Source organism: Falco cherrug, chromosome 16, assembly GCF_023634085.1.
Source record: "Falco cherrug isolate bFalChe1 chromosome 16, bFalChe1.pri, whole genome shotgun sequence".
Taxonomy (NCBI): Eukaryota; Metazoa; Chordata; class Aves; order Falconiformes; family Falconidae; genus Falco; species Falco cherrug.
The window spans coordinates 6,157,782-6,170,646 of NC_073712.1; the positions used below are offsets into that span (position 1 = coordinate 6,157,782).

A 12,865-nucleotide genomic window follows, 5' to 3' on the forward strand; every position below is an offset into this window, starting at 1 on the left:
TAAAAACACTCTTGGAGGTGGCTCCTGGCTGCCCAGGGTGCTGGATCGGTGCAGACCGAGGGGCTGCCCAGCACCTGCACAGCCCCCAGCCACCATGGTCCTGTCCCAGTCAGAGCCTGAGAACAGCCAGGGGCTGCTCCAGCATGTCCCCCTGGGATATTTTAGGAAGAAATACTCTGCCACTGCAGTGTTTTGTTGTTAGTCCCTTCAGAAGGATAAATCGAGGCTCTTTAAACTTTCTTCAGCAGAGGAGGGCTGTGTGGGAAGGAACAGGTTATTAAACAAAGCTTAAAAAAAGGAAAGAATTCCTGAGTGTAATTAAAATCAAAACCATGATGGGATCTCTCCTGTTATTTCTCTAGAGGGGTCTGTTGTTGGAAGCAATATTTCTTCAGCTAAGCAATATTGCTGCAGGTGGGGAACGTTGCACAGACGGTGCCAAGAGAAGAGGCGAGGGCCAGGGAGCCGCGGACCTCGCTCGAGCATCGTTGCCCTGGGGGCTCAGCTGGTCCCTTGCCACCTCCATCTTATTTCTCTCTTCATTCACGGGTTAAACTGCTCTTGCAGGAGCGAAGGGAGCCAGCAGCCTGCAGGGACAGCTGGCCACCCACGCCGTGGTGGCTGGCTCGGGCAGGGGCATGGGCAGGGTTCAGTGCCAGCGAGCGGAGGGGCAGATGACTCCAGCATCAGCGGACGGGCAGCAGAATGGGGTCGCATCATGCATGCAAAGCAGGGCGAGAGCAGCCGCGGCTGGAGCCCAGCCCTGCTCCCTTTGATCTTCAGCAGAAGAAAGGTCAGGATGGCAACGCGGCTGCTTGTAAGTGCCGTGAAATCAGGGCTAATTTCTAATTACGAGGAAGTCTCTCCCTGTTATCTTGCTGGCACATTCTGGCCTCCTTGGGCCATGCGGCTGTGATAAAAGGCTGGAGTTACAGAGCACCTCCTGAAGGCTTGATGACCCCACAGAGTGACACAAAAGAACATCTCAGCAGGATTTGCAGGGATGTAAGATGCTCCTGGGGGAGCTGAGCCAGCCCTGCAGGGGCTTGGACCCCCCTGCTCCTGCCCACCATAGACCATATCCTGATGAAGTGCTGCTCTATTGCCACGATGCCCTGGAGCTGCTGTAAGGACATGAGGTCCTACCAAACCTCTCGGGGCTGGCAGATGCCCAGGACCAGCGAGAGGTAGCTCTGCTGCATTCGACAGTCACGCTCGGTGGCCACAGGACAGGGCAAAGAGGAGGGAAGCTGGTGGAGACCCGTTAAAAAAGGGGTACAAACCCCTGCCACTGTGCTGCAAGAGCTTGTCACTGACCCTAAAAGCCCCCCAAGTCTTCCCATGATTTTATCTGAGCTACAGTGCACACAGATTTAGTGCTCAGGGTTGAAAGTTTCAGCCGGTAATTGCAAACCCCATGTCTCGGGAGCTCATTAGGACATGACAACCAGAAAGAGCACATCAGTGCTCTAACGTTGGGAGCACCCAGTGTTACAGAGTTGGACGTGAAGCTGTTCCTGTCCATGCCGGTAACTTTGTCTCCCTGGTCTTTGTTTGCTCTCCACACTGTTTCCCATGTGCAAGACACACAGCAGCCCGTCTGCAGGAAAAAAACCAAAGCAGGTGGGTTGTATGGCTTGTGCCTCTGAAGGAATTAGGCAGGAGAGCTCAGAGCCACACACTCACCTGCTGAGAACCCTGCACAGCTCTCAGGGTGCAAGTACAGGTTCAGCAGCCACAAACTGGCCCCCCTGGTCTCCAATTCTCTGAAAAAAATTCCAAATATTTGCAAAGCTGGCCCTGGCCATGCACGGATGCAAGCCCTGCTTTCAGCCCGAAGGAGCCGGGCAGCCCTGCCTGGGGCATTGCTCCAGCGCTGCAAACTGCTCCGTGATGTTGAGCAGCTAAGAAGTATCTAATCCACCCGAATAAATCTGGGCGAGGTATGACGTTTGATATTAAGCATGGATTTAAAAAAAGAGTGCATTGATTTTCCTCTCTGTGCCGAATTTCACAGAGGAAAAACTGGGATATCCTACCAGCGTAGCTGGGAATATGATGCTGAAGTCGCATCTCAGACCCCATCAGCACCAGTTTGGGATTTGCACAGCCCAGGACCCCTCTTGCTTCTTGCAGGGCTGTTGTTCTCTGCTCTGGCTGGCTCCTGCCCTGTAAGAGCCTTTTTTTCTCCAAATCCTGTAGCCCTCCTATCCTCTGAGCCTCACCCGGGGAAAAACAAGCTGTGATTGAGCACTTGCCTCTTGCAGGGAGCTGGCTGGTGGCTCCTGTCTGTGCTGCTCCCCACGAAGCATCAGGGATGCTGTGCCCAGAGCCAGGGGCAGCACTGGGGCAGCCCCCCCAGCCCAACCTGGACTCCGGCCCTGCATGCAATGCTCCTGTTCTTTAGGGGCTGAGGAGAGACAAGTCAACCTCCGTCAGCCAAAAAAGCTGTATATTAGTGCAAATGCCAATAAGTCATTAGGAATCATAAGAAAAATGTCCGGTTGCCATAGCAACTGCCAGGCACGGCTTTGGGGCTGCTTCACCCCCTCCTCAGGCGCAGAGCAGCTTGGTGGGCATGGAGGCAAAGCCCTGCACCGTGCCCCGGGAAGCCACCACAGCTGGGAGGGGCTCAGCGAGTTGGGGGTGGCTGTGCCACCCCCCCCCCCCCCTTATGGGGTTTGGGGTTGCTGACCCCCAGCTTTGCAGGACTTTGCCACCAGCAGAGACCACAGAGGTGGTTTCCAATGGGATGGGGACCATGGTCTTGGTGGGTCTTCATGGACCACTTGGCTGCCTCTGCCATCACAAGCCAAGGGGCTTCCACGGCCCCTGCTGCACCCACCCACCAGGGGGGAAACACCACCCAGCCCCCAAACCTCCACGTTTCGTGCACTGGGGTCCGTGCCCCTCACACTGGTGGGCACTGCCCCGCCCATGGCCAGACCCTGGGGCTCTTGGCAGCTGATAAAGGTCCCTCCCCAAACTGAAGGGGATGAAATAACCCTTCATGGGTGAGGAATTGGGCTTATTCTTGACAAAATCCACTTCCAGTTTATTTTAAATAACATCTTCTAACTGGCTGACGGCTGGGAGCCTGGCGGCAGAGGAGGGGAGAAAAGAATTGCTAGCCGAGAGGGAATTAGCCTGAAGGAGCAAGACTGCGATGAGCCGGGGTGACCCAGCTGCTGGCATTACTGAGTCTGGAGGATGCTGGGCTGGAGCTGGAGGCTCTGAGCTGAGAAGTGACCCTGAAGTCCTGTGTGCCCTGCAGCAGCTGCAGGAAGGAAGAGCGCTAAGGATCCTTAAGGATCCAAGGTGCATCCCAGCTGCCCATATTGCAAAGCCCTCAGTTCCCAGGGCTGCTGTGCAACAGGAAAACCTGGTTCCTGCCCTCGTCACATGCCATGAGGGCTGGCTGTCACCTGATGAAACAAGGCTCCCCATGATCACTGAGACACCACATCACCCGGTGTGAGTCCACCGAGCATGGGCAGAGTGGGAGAAGTTGCTGCTTTCCCATCATCTCCAGGAATTACAGCCCTCGGTGGCCCCATGTGTGCCCCCCCCCCCCGGCGCTGCAGCTGCATATGGCTGGCAGAAATGTCACCCACTTTTGTCTTTAATTCACAAACATCGTCTCCCCCCCAGGGATCTTTTTTATTTTTGTAGTTTATTCACAGAATTAGATCTCTTCTGAGTTTCCAGGAGTGGTTCATCGCCTCTTAGTCATCCCAGGCTGCTGGGGGGGTCGGGGAGCTGCAGTGTGGGGCCATCCTGCAGTGGCATGGGGGGGGTGGGGGGGCATTGCTGGGCTGCAGGCAGCCCCGAGGGCAGGAGCGGGGGGCTGCCTGTGCCCCAGCACAGCGGGATGACCCCCCGCCTTCACCCCTTCCTCAGCCGGTGCCCTCGGAGGCAGGAGCCACATCAGCTCTCTCCATTGCCTCTGCCTGCAAACTGCTCCCCCCTCCCCAGCCCCGCTGTGGTTTTTAAACCCACTCAGCTCTGCAACTGTATTATTTACAGGCGCTGCCCAAGGAGACTGTCTGCAGCAAGGACACCGGGAAAAATAAGATGGCACCAAGCCTTATGCAGGGCTGATGGAGCTGCACCCAGCTCTGCCTGGCAGCAACACCTCCCCCCCCCCGCCCCGAAAGGGGCTGGGATCCAGCTGCCCCGGCTGCGTGGGAGTGGGATGCCACGCACCGGGAGCGGCTGCTCCGCAAGGCCATAGTGCATCGCCCCTTCCCCTTCCCAGTGCGTTCCCGATTTCCCAGGAGAAAACAACTTTGCCAGCATGCTGCTCTCCCCGCTTCTCCCCGCTCCACAGCTTATAAAATAGATAAAGATATAAAACTTATAAATACAAACCACAGCAAAATGCAACATCAGGCTGCCTGGCTGCTCGGTGCGAGCCCCCAGCCCCCCGTGGCCCCCGCGCTGCAGAGCTGCAGCGCTCCTGCTGCTGCCAGCCCGCGAGCAGAGATTTCGGCATGAGAAGTGATGGCTTTCAGATGTAAACAGCCCTGTTTGTTTAACTTCCCTTAAAATCGGAGAAAACCAAGGAAAATGCATGTGCCTGCCAAGCCGGGGAGGACAACCGTGGCCAAGAAAAGGGGGAGATGAGGGGGTATGTCTGTGGCTTCCCAGGAGGGTTTAACCAGCATAGAAGGAGTCAACAAAATACTGAGAAGCCATAAAGCTGGCTGGGGAATGTCACTGAAATCCCATTTGTCTTATTTACCAAGAGCTTCATGCAAAAGAAAGACCACCAGGTGATTTCAGCACTGAGGCATTGGGTGCAAGCGATGGACAGGCGTCAGGGCAGCCCCGAAACCCAGCAGCACTGTGATGGAGCCGACCCTGGCTCTGCTCCTTGGTCCTTTCAAACAGCTGGATGCAGGGATGAGTCCCGCTGCCCGTTGGGAGCTGGAGGATCCATCGGCTGCATGAGCTGCATCTTGCTGCTGGAGAGCTGGAGCTGCACGGAGCCAGCACCCATCAGCACGGGCGTTGGGACAGCCCGCCCGGCTCCATCGCCAGCTTTGAGCAGCAGCAGCGGCATGTAGGAGTTAGGAAAAGTGACTCAGAAATAGGACTGGGCAGAATTTTCCATGGGAATAAAAGCCTTCACTGAAAAATGCGGCTTCCGATCAACCGCAGCAATTTGCAAATTCGGATCAAACGCTGCAGACCCTTTTTGAGCCAAGGGGTCTAAAAGTCCAAATGGGCTTTTCAAGTCAAACGAGCAGCTTTGATAATGCGTTGCTGAACAGTGCTTTGAACAACCAAACAATTGAATTAAATTTAATAATCATCCTATGAACTAGTGACAGACACCCAATCGAAATGCTTATTCCAGCACAAACTAAATCAGTTCATTTCACAAAGAGGAAAAAACCAGTTTTTCCTTTTCAGGTGGCTGGATACTTGTACTTTTTTTTTTTCCCCTCCCTCCCTCTATATTTCCAGGCTTTTGATTTCTAGCCACATGGTCCTGCTGGGACACAGGACAGAGCAGGGAGAGGAGCTTCCCTGGGCTTTGGGGCGAGGATGCTTTCTTCCCCTAAACAAGAGAGCTGGAGTTAGTTCATCTCTGCCTTTGGGAAAAGCTGGTTAAAATGCAAAACCCCTTTTATGCTGATTACAAATTCCTCACTGATGAAGGCTTTTAAATTCAAAGCAAGCGTTATTAAGTCTCACAGAAGCACAGTGGCCTGTCTTCATGCAAAACAATTTTCTCAGCTTGAACCTGAGAACAGACTCGGCTCAGCTTTGGTCAACAGGAAGGACAAAGCTGGTCACGCTCTGACCTCACATGCCAAATTTAATCTTGGTGTTATTTTTTTTATTACTGGTTATAAATGCCACAAAATATGATTTTCTAATAGTGCCTGGGATAGGCTTTTAAAGCTGATGGGTAGCTTTGGAGCCTGGACAGGGTCAGGAGATATCAGAGCATTTATAAGCTGCTGGAGGGGGAAGCTGGCATTAATTCCAAGTACAGTTGGTGAATAATTTATCGCAAGTAATTTATTGACTAAGTTTGTCTCTTTCCCCTGTCTGGGTGAAAAGCACCCCAGTGCAGAGAGCCAGCGCAAGACTTAGGCACCACTTAAGTTCCAATTAGGCCCTTTGTGAATTGTCTGGGAACGGATCCCAATTTTCCTATATTTATTTGTTATTCAGAATTACACACCAAACAGAGCCGACACATAATTCCTGCTCCGCTGCGTGTTTGCAAACAGATCCTGGGGAGCACCCATTGCAAGGACTCCAGCCGTTTTGAGGGGGCACGGGGGTTACTCAGACCCCCGTCCCTCCCCGACTGGGATGCTGTAATCTGTGGGCCCCCATTTCCCACATCCAGGACCCCCAAACGCTCACTCCTGCCAGGGGTACGGAGGCAGGGGGGGAGGGGGGGAAGGCAAGGGGTGCTGGGGCTGCCGTCCCTCTGCTCCAAGGTACAACCAGAACCATTTTCTCAGCCGTTTATTGCCTTCCTAAAAACCACCCATTGGAACAGCCTTTTACAAACCCCACTACAAATATATTTATCACAAAATACTCTCTGCCGTCAACAACCACTAAACCTGCACATATATTTCACCGCCTATGAGCTGGCTGATGTCCTGGAACGATGTCGGGCATTTCAGCAGCTGCCTCGGTCCAGCACAGAAGGGATGCTGGAAGGGATGCGCATGGGGACCAGTGTGCAAGGGTCTGGGGTGGCCAGGGCATGGCTGTGGGCTGGCAGGGCAGGAGGGATGCCCTGGGCTCTGGGAGGAGCTCACAACTCAAGAGCAAACAACCAAACTCTAAACTCAACCCCAAAGTCCCAGTGCGGAGCCTTATTGATGGAGACCATCCCCTTCTTAAAGAGAAGTTTTAAGCTCATCTAATTTTAATGTTTTTCCTGATTCACTCTCAGCAAGCAGCAGGCAGCACTCTGCTCGGCAGCAGCTGTAATTCTTCTTCTCGTGGCTTTCCCTGGCCAGGGCAGAGCTGCAGCTTTTGATGCAGAGCACAGGGGAGAGCATTTCCCCTGAGAACAACAATTTCATTTCCAAGAGGAGAACCAAAGGCACAGGTACCTCCCACACATGCCAAGCAGAAAAGCAACAATCAGTCAGTGCCGGGGCCTCACACCTCATCTTTGGCAGAGGGCACTGAAACAGCCCCTCGACGTGTTTTCTGGCAAAAAAAAAGGATGCGAGATCAAGGAGGGAGGGAGGTGGCGAGTTTGCGTGCAAGGAGGGGAATCACACAGCCCTGGGCTGGCATCTCTGCTCTTCAGGAATCGGCCACATACCAACAGGAATGCTATCCCACGGGTAGCTTTTAGGACAGAAGGGAAGAGGCATTAGTGACCAGGGTCTACCCTGAAGGTGGTTTAGGAAATACATCGTCTGCTGGGAATAAAGAAAGGGAGAGCGCCCTGTAGCTGGGCTTCCCTGCATGTGGAGAGGTGCTGGTAGCATGGTGAAGTTCCCAGCCTGCCAGGTGCCCAACTGCAACAAGCTGTGGACCTTCCTAGCATCCTCCATCCCTGTCCTAGCCAGGAAATTTAGGATCACATCCTGGAATGGCAGTGATCAGCTACAGCGAGGAGCGAGAACGAACCCTCTCCTGCCGTGAGGCAGCACGGCTCTTCAAAGCAGAAGGAGCCGCGGCTGGTTAGAGCAGCTGAAGCTCTGCTCCGCGTTGGGAATCGGAGCCTCCACGGCATCTCCTTTGAAGCACTGAGCAGAGGGGCTGCCCTGGCTCCCTGGGGAAGCAATTATGCAGCTTAATATACAGTGCTGTGGGGAAAGTGGTTTCCTGATGCTCCCACACCCCGAGGGAGGTGGGATGGATTTAGGTTGGGGTCCTGCCTAACTCACCACCCCCTTCCCCTGCACCAGAGGGATTTTGCAGGCTCTGTGATGGGTGTTGGCACAGCTCAGCCCCGGCAACTGATGCTGAGCTCCTCGTTCTACACTGCAGAAGAATAAAAGAGGTCCCACCCAAAGGAAGGGGTTTAAAATGGCTGAGGAGCAGAGACTCATCCCCACATTTGGCCCTCAGCCCTGCTCTGCACAGCCACTTACCCAGTGCCAAACCAGTGCCCACTGCCCACAGAGAGGGCCCAGGGTGCTGGGGTAGCAGCGCTCAGCAGTGGCTCTGCCCTGGGGAAAGGAGAGCCAGGAGCGCCGGGAAGAGCCATGTCCCCAAAGAGGCTGGGTCAGCAGAACCGGGGTCTCCTGCCACGGGGAGCCAGGACTGGAGCTGGGTGATGGTGCCCCATGCTCCAGGCGTGAGCACCACGGACCCCCATGAGAGGAGAAGCCCCATGGCAGGGAGCAGTCAGCGCTCCGGGAAACTTGTGCTGAGCCACATCCCCGTCACCCCACGGCTGCACCGCACTCGGGCTTTGAGACAGAAACGAGATGTTTGCTTCCCAGCCTTGCTATGAGCTCTGCCTGCATCCAGGCTGTGGCATCAGGGCTCCTCGTCCTCAAAGCAGCAGCAGGGGCTGGGTCCTGGCTCAGCACCGGCACAGCACCCAGAGGATGGTGAGGCAGGCAGCATCTGTGCGTAGCTTCTGACCTCCCAACCTTGTTAGATCACGGCCTGAGGACCCAGATCCTCATGCCCAGCGGTGACAGCAGCAACTTCCAGCAAAAGCCTCCCTGGAAACACTGCTCCAAGGGTCCTTCTCCCACCCCGCAATGCCCAACCCTGAGCATCCCCTCCTGTCCTCCAAGGTCCCACTGCCAGGTGAAGGGCTTTGCCCTCTCACTCTTGGGAGAGGAGGACAGTGCTGAGATCTCCCAAATCCCTTTTTTCAGGCTCTGGCAGGAAGCAAAAGGAGGTGAAGAGGGCTCGGCACCTGTCTGGGCATCAGGGAGAGGCGAGGATAGGTGATGCCTCAGCCACAGGCTGAGCTATGAGGTCCCTTCCCACTCTTGAGCACCCTTCCCAGGCTGGGTCAGCACAGGTGGGTGCAAGGGTCCCTGCAGCGGGTGCCTCTTTGCAAAGAGCCCCCCAGGTCCCCATTGCTGCCCAGGCTGGCAGGGCACAGCCATGCACCCGACAGCTGCGGGCTGCTTTGCACAGAGGTACAAGCACAGAGGTTGCGGGTGGGTGCACGTCTCTGGTGTAGCTGCGTTGGGGAGGCGCATGCATAGAGGAGCAGGGATAGGAAGGGTTGAGCTAAACACAGAACCAGCACAGAAATCATTAAAATGACACCATTGACCCAGGGCTGCTGCTCCCAGGGTTTGCTTTGCCATCACCTTTTGCCTGTCACCCCCCAGGCAGTCTGTCCTCTCCCTTAGGTGAGCTTCACCTGGCACGGGCAGGCAAAGCTGGGTTGCAAAAGAAGGAGGGACTCCAAAAGACCAGGCTGGTTTATTTAACACAGCCTCTTTTCTACACTTGACTCCTTCAACATTTTCCACAGAGCTCAGGCACAGAGGGGTTAATGCATTGAAAGCGCTGCTCCTGGCTGGATCGCATCCTGCCGGCATATCCCTGTGCAAGGCTGGATTTCAGTCTCAGCAGCACCATCCCCAGCGCATCACCGTGGGGTTCACCACGGTTGCCCCACATTCCCATCGGTGCCTGGGTGGGGAAAGACTCAATCCCAGAGGAGTTTCCAGGATTGGGAATCTAGATCCCACCGTTAGTGCCCAGGGAAAAATCTCCTTTCCCTAGGCTGCCCCACCGCCCCTTGCCCCCTCCTGGACCACGAACTGGCGAGACACCGATGCTGTGTGCATTTCCCATTTTCACCTGGTTTTCATTCATTTATTTTCAAACACACCGTTTATCCTCTGTGTCAGAGATCAGCGAAAGCAAAGCTCTGGAAGGAAAAGGGGCAAAAACCCCCAAACCCCCAACAAACTGCCAAGCAGCCAGCTCTGTGTTGCAGAGCCCCCAGGCACAGGAGACCCCCCCCAAAAGTCACAACTGACCGACAATACTGTTAACAGGGCTGGAGCCCAACTTACCCTTGGACTCTCCTCCCGTCTCCCAGCGTTGCTGTCATCCGCCTGCCTGCTCCCCGCCACAGCTGCCTGCACATCTGGCTCGGGCAGAGCCCCTGTCAGCAGACAAAGGACTGGGTTGCGTTGGACCTGCCAAAGCTGGGGGGTCTGTCCTAGTCCCTTTGGGGGGGCGGGGGGGGATAGGGACGGCAGGCCACCCCCTGCCACGCCGCCCCCACCCTCAGCACCCGGTCTGGAGGCAATGGGGAGAGACCTTCATCCTTCCCTCGCACGGCTCCTTTGCAGCCGCACACTCGCTGCTCCCCGCTGCCTGCAAACGCTCCCCCCCTCCTCCTCTCTTCTCCCTCCCTTTCCCAGTCCTCCTCCTCCTCACTCGAGTCTTGTCACCACGACATGCCACCCACCTGAATCAGCTCTTGCCGGCTGCGTGCTTAACTCCTGCGGCTCTGGCGAGCACCCCAGGGGCAGCCCCGGCACCCCCAACCCCCTGGGGTGATGCTCCCAAGGACCGGATAAAAAAAAGCTCCTGCAAAGGCTGATCCGGCTGCTTGGACCCCTCAGCATCCAAAGTGCATGCTGGTCCCGCTACAGTCCCCTCCCCATGGGCAGGGGTCACCAAGCCTGGGAGGGGGTCTCCCACAGTGCTGCATGGCCCCACGTTAGGAGGGAAGTGGGAGGCTGGACAGGGTGGACTTGTGGCCCAAATCCCTTCCTGCCCACCAGCACCCAAAGGGATTTTTTTGCCTTTGGGAAGATCTGGCTGTGTGCAGTCCCAGGAGTCCCCGGGGCACCTACCCCATCCCCAGGGCAGCCGGGGTGACAGCACAACATCCCATGGGGTTCTGCAGCACCGCGGGGTGGCTGGATCCCTGATCAAGACATGCTGCTGGCGGCTCACCTCTCCTGGAAAGGGATGCTCAGAGACTCTTAACCCTGAAAAACACTGGGGAAAAGCTGCCTTCTGCTTTGCTGTGTCTCAGATTGAGAGATCTGGGGTTCCGGTTGCCTGTCACCCATCTTAAGAGGTGAGGGATGGAGATCCCATCCTCCTGCGCACCCAGTTCGATGCAGGGAGAAACACCCCAGCCAGGCACAGCCGTGGGGCTCAGACAAAGGCAGGATTTGGGGTGGGTGCAGCAAAGGAGCTCCAGCTTTTGTTTGCTTTCCAGCAGTCGCACCCCCGAAATGCTTTTCCCAGCCCCATCCAGCAGCTGCCAGAGCCCTGCGGATGCCACACACCCCGGGAGTGACGGTGGCTATTGAATCCCCATTTCATGCTCAGGAGCATGAGCCGAGCTGGGGGTCTGGCTCATTCCCAGAGCATTTGCCTGGGGCGGTGGGCTGGACCGCGGGGATGGAGAACAGACGCACACAGAGGCGTGAGAGCCAGAGAGGCAGAAGAGGAGAGATTGGAGTGACCTGATTTAATTGGCAGGACTTCAATAACATAAAATCCCTGCCCGTGTGCCCAAACCAAATGGGTGATGTTCTGGCATGTTGGCCCCCATTCAGCAAAGCATTTATGCAGATACTTAATGGGAACACATGCTTAATGTTAGCCTCACTTAAATGCTTTGCGGCACAAACTGAGAGTCAAAGAGGGGTCTCAGCTGGAAGGTCCCCTCACGGCTTTTCAGATAGCAAGGGGTGAAACGTGAGGCTTTATCCAAGTACCGGGGCATGCAGGGCCATGCCCCTTCGTTTTGCAAAAGCCCCATAAGCATGCTAGGAAAACCAGTTCTCTCATGAGACTACGGAGCTGCCAGTCAGCTGGAGAAGCCCTTCCAGATGGTCTTTGTGGCAATGCCCATGTCCTGCTGCTGCTGCTGCCAGGACCATGGGTACTTAGAGAGAACAGGGGCTGGGATGGCTTCTAGTCTGCAACCTCCTCACGCCATGGGGCTGGCAGGACGAGCCCCTCGTGCCCTTCCCGCCCATGGAACTCAGGGCACAGGGGCTGAGCAAGCAGCCAGCCACACGCAGACCATTCCATGCCCATCCCCAGTGCTGCATCCTTGTGCGCCTGCAACACGGCATGCACAAATAGCTGTGGGCAAGAGCTGCCTTGCTCTTTCCATGGTACAGGAAGCATCCCAAGCCCACCCCAGGCTGCTGCACGGAGCAGTCCACCGCTCCCAAGGCCATAGGTGATCACTCTGTGTTTAACCCATCCTCCCCAGAGCTCAACCTCATGGCTCAGCCATGGGGCTTGCCCAAGGGTTGGCTTCAGCTCGGGGAGGAACAGGGAAAGCTTTGCCTGTGGCTGTGGATGGGTGCTCCTGCGCTTGGCTAGCTCCCCCTGCAACACCCTGCAGCTCCTGGGGACTGTTTTCAGGGCACCCCTTGCCCCCAAACATGGGCCTGGAGGAGATGGGGCAGCAGCAGTTCCCTCTCCAGCTGCCAGAGCACCATCGATCAGAGCAGCTGGTGCTGCAGAGACCTTGCTCGGGGCTGGACCAACAAGCCAATGCCATAGAAACAGCTGAAGAGCACAGGGCTTTCATCCAAGGCTGGGTGGAAGCTTGTACAGCACCGTTAAGCCCAGGTCATTTAATCACTTCTCATTCCAACTACAGGGGGTTCAAAGGTGCTCGTTTGGTCTTAAGACTAATTGAGTTTCTTCTCCTCTGGTGCAGACTCCCTGCACAGCCTCAGATAGGTCCCTTCTCAGTGACCTCCTTCCCATTTGCAGGCTGGGGACACTAGTGTCACCTCACTCCTAGTGACATGGGACATTCGCTGCCTCACAGATGGCAGAAATGCTGGCCCATGTTGGCAGCGTTCCCCCACGTGCTTTGGGTGCAGGAGAAGCGCTTCTGCAAACACGTTTACTGTCAGCCTGAGCTGCCTCCACTGCAAGCCAGGGAAAGAGA

At 55.9% G+C, this 12,865-nt stretch overlaps 1 protein-coding gene across 1 annotated transcript in view; it reads right to left on the reverse strand.

Annotated features, from left to right (window-relative positions):
- LRRN2 (leucine rich repeat neuronal 2) overlaps positions 1-10,306 on the reverse strand; it is a 35,045-nt gene extending 24,739 nt beyond the window's left edge. The window contains exon 1 of the mRNA XM_027816491.2: positions 9,996-10,306. The gene's annotated coding sequence lies outside the window, so the exon portion shown is untranslated. The remainder of the gene's footprint in view (positions 1-9,995) is intronic.
- Positions 10,307-12,865: the final 2,559 nt, after the last annotated feature.